The sequence below is a fragment of the Aythya marila genome, assembly GCF_965140915.1.
Source record: "Aythya marila genome assembly, chromosome: 4".
Lineage (NCBI taxonomy): Eukaryota > Metazoa > Chordata > Aves > Anseriformes > Anatidae > Aythya > Aythya marila.
The window spans coordinates 69,605,732-69,620,000 of NC_139045.1; the positions used below are offsets into that span (position 1 = coordinate 69,605,732).

At 40.1% G+C, this 14,269-nt stretch overlaps 1 long non-coding RNA gene across 1 annotated transcript; it reads left to right on the forward strand.

Annotated features, from left to right (window-relative positions):
• Positions 1–279: 279 nt before the first annotated feature.
• Positions 280–13,948, forward strand: LOC309878091. The gene is made up of 3 exons (XR_014317481.1): positions 280–357; positions 11,098–11,225; positions 13,276–13,948. It is a non-coding gene; the product is annotated as an uncharacterized lncRNA (long non-coding RNA).
• The last annotated feature ends 321 nt before the right edge of the window (positions 13,949–14,269 follow it).

Below are 14,269 nucleotides of genomic sequence, written 5' to 3' on the forward strand. Positions count from 1 at the left end.
AACTCCTATAACATTTAATTACTTCACTGTGCAGCTTTAAGATGTGAGTGGGTTTGAAGGAAAGAAGGGAAAAAAAAGGGGGGGAGGATTGACTTCATTTGGATTTAATTAATTTTCTCTGTGGTTTGCTTGGTAAAAGGCTTCTCTCCTAAGGTAAGGCAGCTGTGACTACACACTGAAGTATAAGAAAAGTCATAAGATAGAGGCCAAGAGTTTGAAACCAGGTTACCACCTACACTGAGGCCGAACTTTCAGTTATGTTGACTGCACGTAAATGCTGCTGAAATCATAAGGATCTGAAGATGACTAGAAATACATCTCTACAACCTTGGTGGGGGAGAGAATGCCTGGCTCTATGTAAGTACATCTTTATTTATTTATTTATTTATTACGTTCTTATTTTTGGTATTTCTGACAGTGAGCCCCTGATGCATGAGCAGCACAAACTGCTATTTCTGTGTTGTTCAAAGCAACTACTGTGAAAGCACCTTCACCAGGACTTTTGGGTAACAACTAGCAGCTTCAAACACCAAAATAAATTAACGTAAACTGCAAGGGTTGAAAAGTCAGTTGGGGCAGGAGGAGGGTCACAGGGGAAGGTCTGGATCTCAGCAAGGAAAGTGACATGACTGCAGCAGGCTGTGTGCCTGCCCAGCAGTCAGGTTAGGGAGAGGCTATGTTAGGCCCACACTACTGTGTGGAAATACTCCTGTGGGATCGACGGTAGGCCATAGCCCAATGCCACTGCCACCAGTCTTTGTAACAGCTGCTATTGTTTGGTAGTTTTGATATACTAGTAGATAAAAGGAGGATAAGTACACAGATATCCTTCACTGAGCAGAAACAATGGAAACGCAATGTTATTTCAGTCCATTGAAGTATTTTAATCTGTCCCCACAGCTATGGCTATACTCAGGAGGATTTAAACTTTGGATTTCTTTCAGAGATACTGAGGCTCTGATGCAGTTTCACATGTTACAACAATAACCATTTCAGGGCCAAAAGCTGTTTAGTATTTCAGGGTGAATGCTCTCCTGTTTCAACTAGCTGTTAACGTCTGGAGAGGAAGAGACAATTGTTTACATGACTGAGCGGGTCAGGATCTGCTTTTTATCCATCCTGCTCCCTGAGCAAATTTTGCAAGCAAATCTGAATGAGTGGCAAGGCTTGGCATGTCATGGGTTTTGAAACCCACAGCTCCTTGAGTCACCTGATTGTAAGATACTCGGCTATTATTTTAAAAAGACTGTTTATAGGTTTCTTCATTGAAGAGTGGAATTTGAAAGTGTCGTCACAATTGACCCAGAAACAGAAAATAATCAAAGAAACCCAATATTTATTTATTTGCTTATTTGACAGAATATGACTTTAAGGATAATTTCACGGTTTTGGAGGCTGATTTAAGACTTCTGAATGCTTAGTGTTTACCACTGAGTTACATGAGTGAATGCTGGTTGGGGTAGTCCTGCTTCAAGGTGATTTTATATATCTATGGATTCTGTGTCATAAAGGATCATAGGTTTCCAGGCTCTCATTTATTTTCATAGGAAAGCCAACAGAGTTTAATGCTTACAGGTTTTATAAACTCTATAGGCTCACATGGAGCCAATTCAACAGCCTTCCAATGTACAAAGAAAACCTTGTGTAATAAAATCCATGAACTGATAGAAAAGTCTCTGTGTCCCAAAGAGCTGTAAAACCACTGATTAAAATCTGCTCCAGCATTGAAAGCTGAATATGGAAATGAAGAAGATACATATACAGTGAAAAATGTCCTATTTGATTATTTTCTCAAATGTAAAGACTTCTGGGAACCTGCTTTTGATTGGGATTTGATCGGGAATATTTTTTAGGCTGCAGTCATCTTGTACCATGGAAATTGGTAGAGTCTACTCATATATGCATCACCATCCTTAAATAAATGCTGTAGACTTTATCTACTCTTCCATGGTTGTAGATCCGGATGTACTGTTTTTCATCTTTCCACAAAGAAAAGGCCTTTTCATTCATGCCTCTGTACAATGATGTTGTTCTTCAGACAGGCTATAACTCATTCATATGAGTTGTGGCTTGAATGCTTGGTTTATAAATGTTCGCTGTCCTATGATGTAAATTTGTTCTTCTCTCTATGCTCCACAGAGACAAACACATTGGCCTCTCTTTCCTAGTCCTTGTCGCGACATCTGTGGCCAACCCTGAACTCATACTTTTTATAAACCTTTGTGTCCAGGCATAAAAGTCTTCAAATATACCAGATGATTCTCACCATACAGTTCCTACTTTTGAATGGTATTGATTATGGTTGATGATAGCTGTGCATCTTCCCAGTTGAGATTGGATGACCAAACAGAGCTAAGAATTCCTTGTGTGATCTCACTACAGTTGGGTGTCCTCAGATGAGTCCTTCTCCCCTATACCAGTGTAACACTTGAGATCTACCAGGGAGAACCAAGAGCAATTGAACAGCAGAAATGTAGGCTAAGCACATCATGGAACTGTTAATAAATGCAAAAGACTGTCAAATAAGTGAACAGAATACATATAGCAAATAGTACCTGAAACCCAGTGCACACATTTTTCCTCAGGCCTTCATTGTTACAGTCAGTCATTTTATTCCATTAGTAGTAATAATTTCTGTAGGAATGGAAGGAAACTTTGGGTTATATATGAACATCACAGTAGGCAGTAAGGAATGCATGTTTATCCCTGTTTTGATGACATCTGGACAAGCTAGCGACCTTTGGGCAGAATATTCACTATACAGAGATTTAATTTAAAAAAAAAAAAAAAAAGAATTGGCAATAAATTTATTTTTCATGTCTCCACGCTTTCTAGTAGGTGCAGAAGTTGGCAGGCTGAAATGAAATTCTCAATAAAGATTATCTCCCACTTGTGGCTGGTTCAAGGACTGCATGAAAGAATACGCACAAAATAAATGCACCCAGTGTAGTCTCAGACAGAAGAAGCTCAGATTAATTTAGAGTAAATTTAAAGAATTATCCCATCTTCTGGGCTCTCAGACATCAAAATTTGCTCTCCTCCCCCTTCACCCCCGAGCTTATCCCTACCTGCCTCTTGGCTTTTATTAACACTGCCTACATGGAGGCATTTGTTTGATATTTAAATTGACAGGTCAATTATCTTTTCAAATTTAGTGATATGACAAGCCAGGGGGTTTATCCCATTACAATATTTCTAAGTGACAAAATTATTTTATCTCTCCTTGACAGTATTATTGACCTGTAATCAGCAGACGAATGAGAGAAACAGAGGTCATCTCAAAAGTAAAAAGCCAGTTAGAAAACTGTTTGGCCAATTATGTCAGTCATCTTGACTTAATCTTGCAGCAGAACAAGGAAAGATTTGTTGCTATGAACCTTGGCCCAACAAACCCTACATGGAAAGCTTTCCACTCAGTTGAAGGGGGGGTGTTTCATATGTGCGACTTCTTGCAGTGAGGTCAGTGGGCCCCAGGGGTTGATGGAGGATGAAAAATAGTGAGAGGTCAAGGTTTGTAAAGCAAATCAATTTTCTTAAAGAGAAGATTCTTCTTGGAATCAAGAACCCTGTGGCTATGTTATAGGTCAATTTTCACAAGGTTACAGCTGCTACCGAGCATCTGGGCTAGACAGCTTTTTTGGATGTTAAATCTCTTAATTGAGTTGGTGTATGTTTTTCTTTGAAAATATGTTTCCTTAAAAAATACTCAGCATTTTTTTCTAATAAATCATAAATAGTTATCACACATGCTTCATTTTTAAATCTGTCTCTTTGACACAAGAACGTATAAGCCATCTGTGTGTTCCTTAATCATTTTAGCAACATTTGTTTGCAGTGTGTCTGCTTAGTTGGGCTTTTAAGCTTCATTAAGAATAAAACATCCTGTTTACCAGAAAACAAAAATATTTTGAAAATCAATAATGCAAAGTTTTATGCCAACAATTTGAGGTGGCTTTAAATGAATATCTTCCAGATATTAGGTCTTTAAATATATTATCAAAACCTTAGTAGAATAGACCCTACCTATTATTTGGCATTAAATAAAAGTTTTCACTGTTCTGGCCATGTCCAAGATATAGATGAGGTAAGCAATTGCTTTGTTTTCTCATAATTTGGCTAAGGCTTTTGGGTGTTTCACCACCTTGCACACAAAGCTGGACAATCAGTCTATTTGGTAGCTGGATGAGGTCAGTTATGGTGTGATCTTTTCCACAGGATTGATCATCATTCATATGAACAACCACCACAAGGTCAAGGTGACAGGGAGGCCATCTCCCTTAACATCTATGCATGGCAACCCACAGAAGTAAATCTACCTGAGCTCCTGAGGCTGCTGCTGCAGGGCCCAAGCAGGGGAGATGCAGGTCCCTGACAGATGGGGTGAGCCAAGCACAGGCACAGCAGCAGCTGGGAGGAGCCTGAAGGCAGAAAGACACATCAGGCAACAAAACTAAAGCTCTCACTTCTGCCATTATTATTTCTTTGTCTATTTATTTCCATTAATGTGTGCTGGCAATGAGAGGGAATTAGGGCCCAGAGTGCAGAAGAAATGAGGGAATAAAAAAGAGAAGGTCCTATTTCTCAACTGCAAGGATAGATGAACAGGGGAATAGATTGTTTATGTACCAGCCACATCAGTCCTCAGGACTTGCCCAGAAATCAGCAGGCATATAGAACAGCAAGGAGAAATTCTGTTTGGAATAAATGCTAGAAGATGAATATCCATACTGTTATCCAAACTAAACTATTCATTTCTAAAGGTTCCTTAAGTCATTTTGTTTTGTTTTTCCTGCTGGAACTGGTGGTCTTTCGCCAAAAAAAAAAAAAAAAAAGAAGAAGAAGAAAGTGTCACTATAATTATTATTTTGAATACTGCTAAGTGTGTGTTTTGAAGAGACATTGGAAAACAGAGTATGGCCCAAAGAGACAGTCATAGTAAATAAAAGGAATGGGGGGAAAAAAAGAGGGGGGGGGAAAAAGGCAGGAGCAAAAACACTAGACTTTTGGGACATCTAGACTGTTAACCTTGAATTTTGCAATTAGTTTTGACTGTATTCTTAGAAAAAAAAAAAAAAAAGACTGTTTCTAAGAATCATTCTAAGAAACATGATTCTCAACAGGAATTTGGAAGCATGACTGTATTTTTGAAGTTGATGTTTTTCTTTATGTTGGATATAGTGGCATGAACTTCTTATTACCAGATATCCTGTCAAAAACAAGGAAGAAATCCACAGAACTTCTCTGGAAGTGCCTTGGAGTTAAACATTTGTTGGACAGGCACAGAAATCTGTAATGCACGACATAAACCTAATGTCATAACAAGAAACATATTTTCAAAGTAATTTGTCCAGAAAGAATAGTGTCAGGCATGTATTTGGTATTTTTCCCTATTTTTTCTTTATAGATTTTTTTTGGAATAGCAAAACTGGACACACAAATATAAACACTTCATTTAAACATACTGCTAACGCGTTTAAACATGTTTGCTTGCTATACTTTATTAAATTTTATTATGTACATTATTAAAAATTCTTTGGACAGCAATACTTGTTCAAACAAAGTGGACCGAGGTTATGGATATTCACTGGGGTTGAGAGAGATTGCAATAAACTGAGCTGAAGGCCCTTGATTATGTCTGCCCTGAGTAAATCACCCAGGCAAAATTTCAACTTGATGGACAGCCAAAGTGTGGGGCATATCCAAAGGGCATTTGAGACACACATCATGACATTTCGCCATGTAGGTCTGAGTGTTTCCTGTTTGGTAGAGTTAAATAATGAATTTTTTTTTTATGTGGGCTAGGAGTCTGCAGTTAAATCAAAGGTGGATTTGACCCTCAAGTTCTTCCTCAGAAGAAACTGCTCACTGTCAACTTGGATGACAAAAAAAAAAAAAAAAAAACACTCAAATTTCCCATTTGTGTAACCCTGGGTTACACAAAACTGGTTAGACTCAGCTAAAGAGTTGCCCGTGCTGCCAGTACTTCAGAAAGGGTAACGTGAGTTTCAAGTCCATTGCATCAGCCCCCAGAAAGAAGGTTTTATAGTGCATTTCCCCACTCTGTGAGACAGACAATGGTTAGATTTGGACAAAGCATCTTGTCAGTCATTCTGGCCAGTTGGAAGAAATTAATCTTGGAAAAGTCATAAATCACATGCACAGGATTTCCCTACCAGAAAGGATGTTGAAGGAATTTTTCAGGAAAAAAAAAAAAAAATGAAGTCTGTAACAAGAAGAGATTTTTAGAGTGAAGGTTGTTTGTTTCCTTTCTAGGTTACCCTGTTATTGCCAAGAAGTCATGGATATAGACTCATGCCTTATGTATAGCTAAATTAGGAAAATAATAACTTGGGGAACAGGTGACCAGCTCCAGTCTGATTTATGCCCTCCAGAAACTTGAGTTCAGATCAAAGCTAGCAAGCAGAAATGTTTTGCTTTTCTATTACGTAATACACAACCATCACGTAATCTGGAATAATTAACAGATTAGGATCAACTAAAACTTGAGCTTCGGCTAGACATAAAGGCAGAGTGTAAGAAAATTGCATAGTCTGGGAAGCTCAGGAGGGAAAAAAAACATCTGAGCTGAATCTCCTGCTCCTTTGAATTTATTTACTGCTGGATATTAATGGAGCAATCAGACATTAGATAAGGAGGTAGAGTTTACCAATTTATGGTAACACATGGCAATTTTTCCTTGGTCTCACAGAACTTTTTTTTTTTTTTGTAATGGTTTTTACCACATTCACCAAGTCTGACTTCTTCTAATAAATAATGTAGGTCAGTTCTTCAGTTTAAAAAAAAAAAAAGCTGAAAATGAAATAACCAAGCCCAAATACATATTAAACAAAAGCAGCTGATGAATAAATTGCCATGAGGTATTTCCTGCTACGTGATGTTAGGTAATAGGGATCAGGATTTCTAGAATTAGAAAAGAAGAAAAAAATGGATTTGGGCAGAAAGAAATACCATGTTGTCTTTTTATCACACAGTGGAAAGACCGAGTGGCATGAATGAGTTTACGAACAGCTGTCAGAGGTGTTCCCATCTCATTGCACTGCTCTGTGAGAAAGGAATTTCTCCAGTCAATAAAATTCCAACAAGTTTGGTGCTTTTAGCTCCAGATTTGGTTCTGTATCAAGGCTGTTTTAGGAAGGGATGCAGTACCCTGCAAGTCACAGGTTGCTCACCTGGAGAATCCCTGCAGACCTGACCTGGCACCAGGGCTGTGGTAACATGTGGGTGGCTGTGGGTCCCTTGGGGAAGATGGGTGAGAACTGGAAGAATATAAGGGCTTTCTTCCCATCCTTCTTGGTGTTTTGGCCAGCAGACATGCAGATGGCATTAATATGGCTGGATACCTGCTATGGGGACAATATGTGTCCAGGGGGCATCGTGGAAGGCAATACTACCTTGTGCTGGCTGTGAACCCCCTCCACCCCTTAGCTGGCCAGTTATGAGTAGATTTCATCCCTTAGTTGGCCAGTGAGACTAGGGGAAGGAAGTAACTGGGCTACCTTACTCTCTTTTTTTGCAGCAGTCTAGGAGGTACATTATTTCCTCCACTGAGCAAGAAACAGTTAATGTTCTCATCAAATTGTAACGTCAAACTGTGAAACACAAACCCCATTCTAATCCAAACAAGGCAGTCTCTTCTGAAACTGGACCAAGAACAACAGGAACACTCTTGAACTGCAGCAGTTCTTTCGTAACCACCTCTTGGTTCTTGGACCAGAATGCGTTTATCAAAGATGGATCTGTAGGATGTATTTTATAAGATTAATTCACTTTTGCTCCACCAGGCCCCAGCAAACTACCTTCTGCATTGATGGAGGCCGTGAGAAGTAACCACCGACAGCAAGTTTGCTGCATCTGAGGTGAAATGAGGTGGGAATGAGCTTGCTTGGTGTGCACATGGCCATGGGTGAGGGAACAGATGGCGGATGGAGGAGACACGCTGTCTCCTCCCACAGCAACTTCTGTCACTTGTTGAAATACATTTATGGGAGAAGGGGTTGGCTGTGTTTCATCTTGGGGCTTGGATCGTCAGCAAGATGAAAGTCCTGCACTGTTGTGATTTACATTACCCCGACCAGAGAATGGTCTCTGATCAGCCTTTCAGACAGATTTAAGGGTATCTTAGCCAAAGTCTGTCATTGCTGTGGTACAATTATTTTCCCATGCAGGTGCTGCGGCATTTTTGAAAGTATACATCGATTGTGTTGGCCAAATGTGTGACGTGTTGTGTCAGGTTGTGCTGGGCACCTTGCTAATTTTGATTAGCGTGTGTGGGTGTGTGTAGGGAAGAGGAGCCGCTGCAAATATTGTGCTTAGAAAGTAAGGTTAGCAGCAGGCCAAAAAATACAATGTTGTATCTGAAAAATGTGATCCCTGAAATGTAGAACAGCAAACTTTAATGTGCTGCAGAGAGTGATCAGGAATCGAAAACGCTGCACTGATTTCCTTCAGTTTGGCTGTCTTTTATAGGGTGTTTCAGAGGGAACTGGAGAGCAAAAGGTCACTGTTTTTAAGACACTCTACATTTCCATGACTGCAAGAATATGACAATCACACCACGTATCCTTTGGCTTTAGAAAATATCCCCAGACACTGAATAGGCAATCAGCTTGCCTTTTTGTACGTTGGAAAAGGCTTGTTTTACCTTCTTGAAGAGAGTCGTGACCTGTCATTAGTTCCTTCCCCTGAAACACATCACATTGCTGACAGTAAAATGATGTTTTCATTCTAAGAATTCTACAGGGAAAAAAGGGAGCAGCCGTTTTCTCAAGGAAATAACCTAACAAGACCACGGTGATTACAATTGGCTGGAACATATCAGAAAAATAAGTGCTATGGTTACTCCAAACAAAAAAAAATCCAAGAAAGGAAACTTCAATTGACTCTTTTAGAAACAGTTTATGAAGGAAAGATATTTTAAGGTGTTTTCCTTCAGTCAGCAAAAGAAATCTTTGTGAATGGTTGATGAAGAAAATTATTTTTTACTTTTCTGAATGAAATATGTGGTATATTCACATAGAAGATCATCCATAGTTTGGAAAAAAGGATAAAAATAGAGAGCTTTATGGCAAAATTAAAATCACATCATGTAAGATATATGTAGCATAATATAACATAACATAATCTTAGACCCCAGCCTGCCAAATGCCAAAATTCAGCTCCTGATTTATGAAAATCCAATTGATATCAGTTAAGTCACATTGATACTAACATACAGGAAGAGAAAAATGTGTCTTTTGAGTAATGTTGGGCAAACCTGAAAGGGGAACTTTGTTTTATTTGGAGAAGTTGCAAGTTAGCTATGCAATGGTGGTTCTAAATACATAAACCAAATCTTTATAGCCCACTTGTGAAATATTTAAGGGACATATTCAGAAAGTTACTTGGACCAAGAACTAAGAATGAGAAGGAAACTTTCAAAAGGGAGCAAACTGAAGTAGCTCAATAAATGTCCTCTGACCTACAGTAATTTGTGTAAACTAAAGTTCTAGATCACTGTCTATGGTGTGTTGTAAGGCAGATTAGCAGAATATCTAGGCAAAAATATTCTAATTGTTCAAGTAAATTATCTGTGCAAGCTTTGATTTTTTTAACTTAATTTATAAATAGAGGTATTTATACTTTTTTTTTTTTTTTTCAAATACAAGAAAAATCAGACCATCCATTAAATTCATCTCTCATTTGTCTCAAGCCATGGGAGAAGGAAAAAAAAAAAAAAAGCCTAGATGTCATCTCCATTTTTGCCATGAAAAGCCATAAAAAAGATAACCTGATATTAAGCGTTTCATCTTGTTTGGAAAGCATACGGATAGATTTCAATACAAAAGGTTGTTTAAAAAAAAAATAAGTTTCACTTGCAAGTGTGAAGTCAGATTACACATTTCACAAGTTTTGCTCAAAACAGAGTGCGTATGTCTATACTGCAAGCAGCACATAAGTAGTCCATAAGATGCAATGTTAGTCCTTGTCAGGAAAAGAACAAAAGGTACAGGATTTTCTTTCACACAAAGACAGTGTTTCTAGGACAGCTGGAAAACAAAATTAAGCAAATGATACTTCCACCTGCATTCTGTAAGATCCACCTGCAACTCCCTAATAAGTTTCAAGTAGAGGTGTATGCTTACAGAGATGAATAGATTAAAAAAAAAGTCACGTCTAGAGATTTAGCTCTGAGAATGTAGGTCTCACCAGTAGATGTGGCCACTCAGCAGCAGGACTCCTTAGAAACCATTTTCCAAATTGAAATAATACAACATATTGCTCAGGGAAGTAGCCCAGGAAAAAAAATGCTCAAGCTGTACAGCACCAAAATGAGACCTCAGGCACCAATAGTACATTAGTCTCCCAAGCTTTTTTTTTTTTTTTTTTCCTAACTTCAGATTTTAAGCCCAAATATTAAGCTTAGTAAAAGGTTGCATAAACATAACGGACTTGAAGTCATTTAAGATGTCCAAACAATCCTATCTGGGATTCCTTCCTGGTATGGCAAAGAGTTTTCCAGAACCCCCCTGGAGGGAATGGAAGAAGAACTGGGGCTTTGTTCCTGCAAGAGGCATTCTGAAAGACTCAGTGACAGAAAGTGGGTGAGGTTTCAGTGGCAGCCCCTACCAAAAACAAGAGTTGTTCAGATCAACACAAGTGGGGCACAAACCTCTGAAAGAGCATGCTATTCAGAGGATCCAGCCTACCCCTTCATTGTCGACCACCCCTATAACGCAGTTGGTGTTACGCCCACAGAAACAACATCTGAGATTCTAATTTCCTATGGAGTAGTTTTATTATCTTGTTCCCAACCCGAAGTCAGGCCTTCTTTTTTATATAATTCTTTTATTTATTTATTTATTTATTTATATAATTACAAACAAGGACTTGTCCACGAAGCCAACTCCTGATGGGCACAGCTGTCACAACTGCTGAAGGTTCCTCTGTCCCCTGGCTTTGCCTGTGCACAGCATTGCTTTCTTTACTTCTTATTTTGACAGAAAAGACATTTTAGCTCTTCCTCTTTGCAGAATATGGAGGTCAATAGAGCCCTCATTTACCATTGCTGTTCTTCTTACTGCTCTTTCTCCGTTTCAGGTCAGCTTTTGCAGAGAAACTAGGCTGTAACAGCCAAGGACCTGACCATTATCTTTTTATTTCACATTTTTACATCTCCCGGACTGTAGCTCACAGGCAAGCTGAACCAATACATCAGAACGAGACAGGTGAGATACTATTATAATGCTAAGTATTAAAAACTATCTCTGCACTGATTATTGAGCAAAAAGCTACTGCTGTATAATGGCAACTGTTGATTCAATGGCTGTGGAAGTGCAAGGTGTAGAGGGCAAAAGCTTCTTTATTCAAAGGGAAATTATGCTTCAAAACTGGCTTTATTCCAGCACTGTCGATAGACCGGTTCTCTCTCCTTCCCCCTCTCTCTATATAATCTCAGTTACTTACAACATTAAAGGTCTTTAGAAGCTTCTTTCTGCAACAGAGCCCTGTTTTTGCCCCTCATCACCCCAGTGAATGACAATTTGAAAGAAAACCAGAAGCCTTGCTATGGATTTACAAGTTTCTCAGAGCAAATCACTGGATGCCAAAGAAGCTGCCAGGCTACTGCAACTTGCTAGCAGTTATAATCAGCGAACAAAGGAGTCAGAGGCAGCACCAAGGGGGAACCTTTTGTGAAAAATATTGACCAGCAAATTACACTGTAGACAGTGCTTTGGCACTTGGCTGTCTAAAGGTGACTCAAACGATTCGTTTAGCTCTGCTAGCTGGTTTCTAATTACACCAAATGCCTGACTGTTGTCAGTGGGCCCAGTATTTTGTGAGCGGGTGCTCTTCGCATGTGTCATTCATTACCTCACACTGTACCAAGAGCCATCTCTGCAGGGAGAATAGTTGGCAATGCCATTCATTTGGATAATTTCCTCAGATAGTGGATTGCAACAAAACCCTCAAAACAATCCCCTTCTACGCTTCCAAAACAAATAAGAAAGAAAGAAAGAAGAAAGGAATGAAGGAAGGAGAGAAGAGAACAAAAGAAAGAAAGAAGAGAGGAGAGAGAGAGAAAGAAGAGAAAAACAAGCCTACAAAAAAACAGCAGAGCCCCCAGCCACCACATGCTAATTTCAGTAAATGCCCAAGAATGAAACGGTGGCAAGTTGCTGTCTGGGGTTTACAAACTGAACACAGTTTACCCTTCCTGGGTTTTAGCTGGACTCCTGCTCTGGTGCCAGAGTAACAGCTGTAGCAGCTGCACTTGCATTTTGCCACCCAGTACAGGCACCTGCTGCGACCAAGGAAGTGAAAACCCACAAGAGATGCAATTTTCTTTTAATTACATTAGCCTGGTTTTGGCAGCCAGCCATACAACAGAGTATTGGTGGGGATGTGGACTCTATTCACAATTAGAGCCTGTCTGGGGGTTACTTTTGACACGTGGCAGGGAGAAACTGGGCAGAATCCATATTAGTGCTGATTCCTGGTTGGGAGAAATAATCAAGACTGACATGTTTTTTGTTACATGGTGGTAACTATATTGAACTCTTAGATCTGTTTTATGCACTTTGCAGACTGTCTGGATCATAGCAGTTATATACATGCCACTGAAATATCCAGGGTCAAGCCTGAGTACCTGAAAATCACCCATGCTCTTTAATTGCTATTTTGACCCAAACGATGCTGCCCCAGACGTGCCTGAGTGCAGTCTGAGTTATGGCATGGGTGAGGCTGCTCCCAAACAGTCTGTTCCCAATGAGCTGTACGGATAAGGACATCATCTTTTGGAGAGAGAGAAAGTTGAGGCATGCAGACGTGAGCCATGTGGTGCCAATTCTCCCCAGGGCCAAAGCAGGCTCTGGCCTGTTTCATTTATTTCTCTAGAGACAGCTAGCTCCACCTGACTGTCCCTGGCTGCTGTGGAGAAGGAGGTGGGCTCTGGGTGTTTTCCACAAGGGGAAGAAGCTGTTCTTTGTTCTCAATGTGCTCAGTGGCTAAAATTATCTTTTCTGTAGCAGGTGCATTCACGGTCTTTATGCTAGGATGGTCACAGTGAGGAATAACATACCATTTCTTACAGCTTACATTAGCTACCTATTGCCAACTTGCAGAATATATTGAGGAAATATCATGACCCAACAACGCCACGCAAGCAATGCTTGTTCACTGTCCATTTAGCCTCAGATACTGTGGCTACCTGAATTAAGGTCTGTTTTCACCTTAGGCAAGCTCTTACTGTTTTTAACCTTCTGGGCACCATTGCAGGATCTGAGCCATGATGCAAAGAAGAACTTTGGATCTCCATCTCACATTTTGCCCATCTACATCAGCAAAGATGCCTCAGAAGCTGGCAAAAAGTTCAGGTTTGTAAGATGCTCACTGTGCTCACCTTGGCAAGGGGATGTAAGTGGGGAAGACCCAGTGCACCTTCCTCTGCGCTAGCAAAGTGTCTCCAAGAGACAAGCAATGTGTCCCTTGTTGTTTCACCCAGACTTGGTCCCTGGGCCACCTGTGTAAGTGCAATGAGCAATGCTCCTGGTATGCATAAGCTGCCACAAAAACCCTTCACAGGTGCCTGACTGTTTGAATTCCCAGGGCGATGCGCCACAAAACAGATGAGTCTCAGCACACTCTTTCTGTTCAGAGACCTGGCAAGCCCCTGGATCCTGTAGGAGACAAGACAAGGAGCACACTGTGGACTCACGTATGCCTGAACAAGAGCCATCAATCTCTCTGCCTCTGCACTATCAGAAGGGAGCTGGCACTGAAAACAGAGCAAATGACATAGTGCAAGATGTTTCCACCATGGTAGGGCTGTAGTGCAGACCAGAGACTGTGCAGAGTGTCAACACATACGTCTGCAGGATGCTGAAAGACTCAGTCATCAGAGGAGGATGAGAGCTGGGCTGAGTGTTAACAGCAGAGTCACGAGGTTGGTCACGAGGAACAAAGGTGGAAAGAGAAGACACAGAAAAGGCTTCTCTGTCCTGGCTGATCAAGTGGGTGAAATATTTGCTGGAAAAAAAAGTTTCATGGTTTCTTTAGTAAGGCTGTAATCGTGCTCCTGTTTCTGAAGAGCTTTATTCCCAGCAAGTGACAGGATTGCATAGCACTGTGAACAGCACTCAGGACTGTCTGGAACATGAAAAGCAGGGCTTTGAGGAGGGGTGTCTGTGTGTTTTGAATAACATTTTCCAGTTAAAAATGTGCATTAGATTGTTCGTCAGTAATACTCATATAAAAGAAATCACACTGATAT